This window comes from Lolium perenne, chromosome 5, assembly GCF_019359855.2.
Source record: "Lolium perenne isolate Kyuss_39 chromosome 5, Kyuss_2.0, whole genome shotgun sequence".
NCBI lineage: Eukaryota > Viridiplantae > Streptophyta > Magnoliopsida > Poales > Poaceae > Lolium > Lolium perenne.
Genome location: NC_067248.2, coordinates 224,822,150 through 224,827,983, shown reverse-complemented (window position 1 = coordinate 224,827,983; position 5,834 = coordinate 224,822,150). Strand labels below are relative to the sequence as shown.

The 5,834-nt window shown below is 40.0% G+C and overlaps 1 long non-coding RNA gene across 2 annotated transcripts; it reads left to right on the top strand.

Moving 5' to 3' along the window:
- The first annotated feature begins 415 nt into the window (after nt 1-415).
- LOC127302081 (uncharacterized) lies at nt 416-4,815 on the top strand. 2 transcript variants are annotated; one of them, XR_007852633.2, is made up of 6 exons: nt 417-1,027; nt 1,123-1,481; nt 1,618-1,685; nt 1,818-1,975; nt 2,557-3,484; nt 4,381-4,815. It is a non-coding gene; the product is annotated as an uncharacterized lncRNA (long non-coding RNA). The 2 variants fall into 2 exon arrangements; XR_007852632.2 differs by having other exon boundaries at nt 416-1,027; nt 1,123-1,685.
- Nucleotides 4,816-5,834: the final 1,019 nt, after the last annotated feature.

Below are 5,834 nucleotides of genomic sequence, written 5' to 3'. Positions count from 1 at the left end.
AAACTCAACAATATAACTATCACATGAAGCATGTTTTTCATGATCCATAAACACATAATTTTTATCAAGCTCAAAAATAGTGGGATCCAAACTTTCAAACCCACTTTTATCAATAATATAACATGATGATTGATCAATCTCAAAAGATATGGGACTCATAGATAAATTCAAGAATTCTCCAATCTCATTTTCATTAGTAGTACAATAACTACTATATTAAAGGGCAACCAACTTCTTTTTTATCAGAATTTTGGGATCTGTTAGGGACTAACGTGGGGCTTTCGTGTGTACAATTTCGGTACCCTCTTACAGTTTTAGAGAGGCTGGAAGTTCACACACTGTCAACACGAAGCTACCTTCAGATGCTCCGGGGCCGTGTGTTTGTAGCGATGGAGCTGAAGCGGCTTGGAATTTTGTCTCGGTCAAAGCGGTGTCGTTTCCTTTCTGTCTCCTCTCAACTCTCTTTTCAATTAATTTGTTTTACTCTTCTTTCTTATCTCCCAATTAGCCTGGTCCCTCCCAAGATCCCTCCGCCGACCGGAGCTCCTCCCTGACCTCGCTCTTGCGTTCATGCTCTGGCTTCTCCATGCGTGGAGCTCTCCCGCTTGGAGGCTGTGGGAGGAGTCCTGGTCTCTTGATTTTGGTGTGGTTTTTGGCCTCTCGGTGGTGCCGCTGGGGATCTCGAGCGGCCAGCCATGCCATTTCCCGTCGGGCTCCGGCAGCAGCAGTCCGTCCCACAGGATTCCCGAACGGCCGGAGCCCGTCGTGCCGCTATTTTTCCCTCCGTTCCATTGCTCCACTAGACTGCTGCGCTACTGCCGCTTGATGCAGTCCTGCCGGCCGCCAATTGAGACGAAGCTCGGCTGCACCGGCTGCCGGCTGCCGCTCGATTCGGCGGCCAGCCACAACCAACGCTGGCCGCACCGGTCGAGTCCGCACCCAGTTGCCACCGAAGTCGCTCTTATGCGTCGCCACCTCCGGCCACCATTATTCTGCATCTCCTAGACGTCTGTACACTTGGATAGAGGTATGTTCCTTTATCATCAATACAAATCCCCACTTCAGTTTTCGATTCCTCCCTCTCTTCTTCATGCGCGCCTAATTTCATGGCCATGGCGCCAGCCTCTTCCTCCATCGGGCGCCGGCGCTGCTCCGCCTCTGTCTGACCACGCAGTCACCGAGGATGGCCGCTCTTTGTTCCATCAGGCGCTGCTGCCGCCGCGCCGTCTCCGTGCGGCCATGGTCAACCGACGTTGCGGCGCACGTGACGAGCTCGCCCCCTTCCGCGTCGCCTTCTCCGCCTCTGCGTCGTCGTTGCACCCGCCCGTGGGCGCGAGTTCAAGGATCCGTGCGACCATGGTCACCTGGTGGCGCGACGCACACGGCAAGTTCGGCCTGCCCGGGGGCGGGCGTTCGTCTGTTCAGCTTGAATTTCCTCCCGTTCCGGGCACAATTGCATGTTTCGCAAGGTGCTGCAGTTGGTATCGCCTCTGCTCTAAGATCGATCAATTGTTCCCATCTTCTAATCCTGCTATTTCTGGTTATTCTTTGGTCAATTTCGTGCCTATTTCTCGGGTAGTACATTGTGCTTTGTCTGACGCCAAAGCTTGGAGGCAGGAAATCTTGCAGTAGCCCGAAGCGGCAAGACGTCGTTACGTAGTTTCAAGAGCCACTAGATTGATAAGGTGAATTCTTCCTTGCTCAATTTGTGTATCTCTTTCTTCCTCTATATCATTTCTTTCATTTTTTCTTTCCCATCTACTCACCGTATTATGCAACTACCATTCTCTATTTCCATTATTAACCTATAATTGTAGGCATATTGGAAAAGTAAGGATGCACATTTCCTTGGTAAAAGATGTATCACACGGAGTCTACCAATGGAAATGGTGCGTGTTGGCGCACCTGGGAATATAGAGATTAGGACACACGACATCAATTATACGAGATGGATTTTATTGTCGTCAACCGTGAGGTATACTCTCGAAAATTTGAACACTCTGTTATAAACCACTTGAATTGTTGGAACCAATATGTTGCCTTCTTTTCCCAACAAATACATTATTATCTGATTATCTCTATTTGTTGTAATTAAACTTGACATATGATAGTATTCTTTTTACCATTATAATGCTACTTATCTATAAGTACTTAACCCTATTATTCATTCAGCTGTGAATAGACCAATATTTGTTTGCTATCTTTGTAAGCTACTGAAAAGTTGGCCTGATAATAATATGGTAAAGGATTAAGGAAAAGTGGTTCGCCCACCGCAAGATAATACGAAATACAGACCCATCTGAATTTTCAGTTATATATAGAGCATGCCGTTTAAGCCATATGCTTATTAGTATATGCGAGGTACTTATATAGAGCAAAGATGCCACATTATTGCTATAACAGTTCCAATTATTTATACAAGGAAAAAAACTATATGCGATTAAAGTCGTAATTTCCCTCATTAAAGCTCATAGACATTTTCCCCTGAAATACTTTGGTAACAAACTTAAGTGTTTTTTCTGTACAAATAATATAAAAGTCTGGCCACCGTTTCAGGGAAACATGGTAGAGGGGGCTGTTTACCGGCCTACTGTGCCGATCAATTAAGAGACTAATTGAAGAAAGGCTTGATCTAGGCTTGAGATGTTCATTGTTGCGGGAGCACCAAAGAAGCCCAGAACGGCAAGCCATCCGTATATGATCAACTTTGCTCAATGCACAATGATTCAGGAAGTTGCTCATCAGCCTGAGAATTTCCCTCTTTATCATATAATGCTTATCCATTTGATGTTCTGGAAGCATGTATAGCAGATGCATACTTTAAGGTTTCCTTCATTCTGCACTACAGATGTTATTGGGGCTTTTATGTGTCAATCATAAGAAGAACCTGTAATAAAAGTCGCCTCTATAGCAGACCTCTTCTAGCACATCGTTGTTGTAGTGAATTTGTTTTGATCTAAAAATATTTTTTTTTGTGCGAGGTATATTTCTCGAATTGTGAAATAATTATTATGGTTTTCACAATAGAGTAGAATTGTATTGATTGCTAGAGTAACAAAATTTTTGGTGTGCTGACATAGTGCAGGAGTCATGGTACAGCAATATACATCAATTTTTTTCTTTTCTTGGTTACTTCAGTCCTTTTTTTAATTTCATATGACTCTTTAAGAAATTCGGGACTAGATGCAAATTATGTAAGCACATGGTACAATGCTGCCAATGATTCACTGAATATACGCTTTACAATCAGATACAATCCAACCAACAAATTTATGTCCATTTGCCATAAAGTAATCCCAGATCGTGGGAAACATGTTGTGCAGTCCAATAAGGTTACTTATATCATCAGTACTTTCTCAAAACATCTACTTTTGTCAGGTTTCTCATGTCTTACATGCATCCCGGCAAACTCCACTTCGTGGAAAATTTTGAAGCTAGCATTCTATTGCCAACTTTGACTTGCTTTTGTTGAAGACCAATTTCCGTAAGTATTAATAGTTTAATACATATTGTATGTTTTGTGTTGCGTATCATTTTATCTACTCTATGATATATTAGAAATCTCCTTTTTAAAATGGGTATTTGTGTCAATGAATATTCCAAGGAGACATATTAGATGTGCATGGGTGGAAAGAAATTATAATTCCTTGTATACATTATACCGTGTAAAAATATAGAGATGGCATTCAAACTGACCACAATGGTTTGAAGTTGTGTTTGTGTAAATTTATGTTAGAATAGCTTATAATGAATTTATATTCAATTTAGATGCACCAGCTTTTCATTGCTTCACTGACGACTAATTAATAAGTGATGTTGGTCGTTTACGCACAATGGATATCTGAAAATGCAAGTACCTTGCTTATATATTGGTTAATGGGAGATCTGAATAGTGTGACTTGCAGGAAGCAGAAACTTTGCTATATCAGTAGCTTGGATATTTTTTCTTGGCAATATTATCAAACCAACTGGTACACTTAGAAAAGCAAAGCAAATAGTAACATTACAATAACATAAAAAAGAGGATGGTGGAGATCACAACTGTGGAACTACAAATCCACTGATCATTGTTCATGAGAGGTATAGTATCTTATGAAAAGGGGAAATTAAATAAGCTCATGCAAGGTTATGTACTTAATAGTAAATGGAAGAAAGTATATTCTCCAGTAAGTCACTCCGGTTCCTGGAATTAGCTTGGTTTTCCTGAGATGTTGTTTTCATTGAGGAACCCAAGATAGGGATGAAAATGTACTGGTAGTATCCATGTTGTTCTCTCCATTTATTAAGATGTGATTAGTTCCACTGGTTATAGGAAGATTCTGTTACAGGAACGTAATTGCTTGGTATATTTATCAATTTCTAACTTGCTTACTCTTACAGATTCTAAAGCCTGCCCATGTAATTCTATGTGATGAATGCACCAAATCCTTTCATGATTTCATTCGAGGAACTCATAGCATCAAAGACACATTGACTGCACAGTCATTTTCACTCATTATTAGATGAAGCTCGTGTCAGGGAATAAGTCTAATTAAGGCTATGCATACTCTAGAATGGTTGTACCACTATGCTGGGTTGCAAGAGGTATAACACCATGTCTCCTTTAATTAGTCAGTTGGTACCCGGCGTATACCAGTTAGAGGTGAAAATTTCTTGGTTTTAGTTGTATTATAGTTTAAGTCAGGTCATACCCCAGTCCTACTCAGTTTGATCCTAACTCGAAATGTTATTTTTCCCCTTAGACCTTTGAATTGCTAATATTTTTTCATGGTTCTGTAACAATGGTTAGCAAGTTTATTGTTGGCTATTTTGGCATTGGATGAGTCCATATTTCAGTCTCATGATATTGTTGTAAAATGTGATATGTAGTTCAGAGGTACCATTGTGTGTATTACTATTTGACATATGCATACATATCATACATCCAGTTGGCAGTGAAGCTAGCAAGTTGTCATATCTAGCCAAGGAATAATCGAAGATGATTTTTTAAGAACTAAACAATTACTTTGGGTCATCGTAGAGGTAGTAGTACGCCGACATGGTCGACTTTATTCAAATTCTTTTGAAATTAGCAGTCCAGGAACACATAAATGATTAAATTTTAGATATAATGCAATGATTTTGCACCATTCAGGTTATAATGTTGTAGAATCTGTCAAAAAACTAAGATGATAATACACATGAGGGATGTAGATGACCTCCACACAAAGTAGTCTCAAATGGAGCAAATAAAAAAAAATTTAAGGTCAGTTTTTGCTCTATTCCAGTGGGCATGTATTTGCTTAACTTAGTCAACACATGAGAATTTTTAGGTCTCTTGCTCTACTAAATCTCACAATGAGGAACGACCATAGGTTGTGGAACCCAAATGTTAGTCAAAGGGTTTGGTGTGGAACAAAGTTGAGACTTTGCAACAATATCTTGGAGAAGATCATGCTATAGATCTGTAGACAACTTATTTGTTGTGCTAGCTTAAACTACATATTTTTAAAAGATATTTGTTGCATCCTATAGTATATTGTGCAGACCAGATGAATATGGAAGACAAGACATAATACCTGCCTTCTCCCTGGAGAATGAAAGATTAAGAGAGGAGGGAATATGAAGGAAAACATCATTTATCCCACACATGTTTGGTATGATCTTTATTAAGTGCTATGTGAATGTTGTTTTATTCATTTCATGCAACTCAGTCTTTGTAAATTATCTATTTTTTTCGTCTATAAATGTATGCAGCTTTGTGACCTTCTAAATTTGTTCTAAGAACACATTTTTTTCGAAATTCGGGTTGCAACCTTGATTGAATACGTGAGCGTAGGCTAAAGACCAAAGAA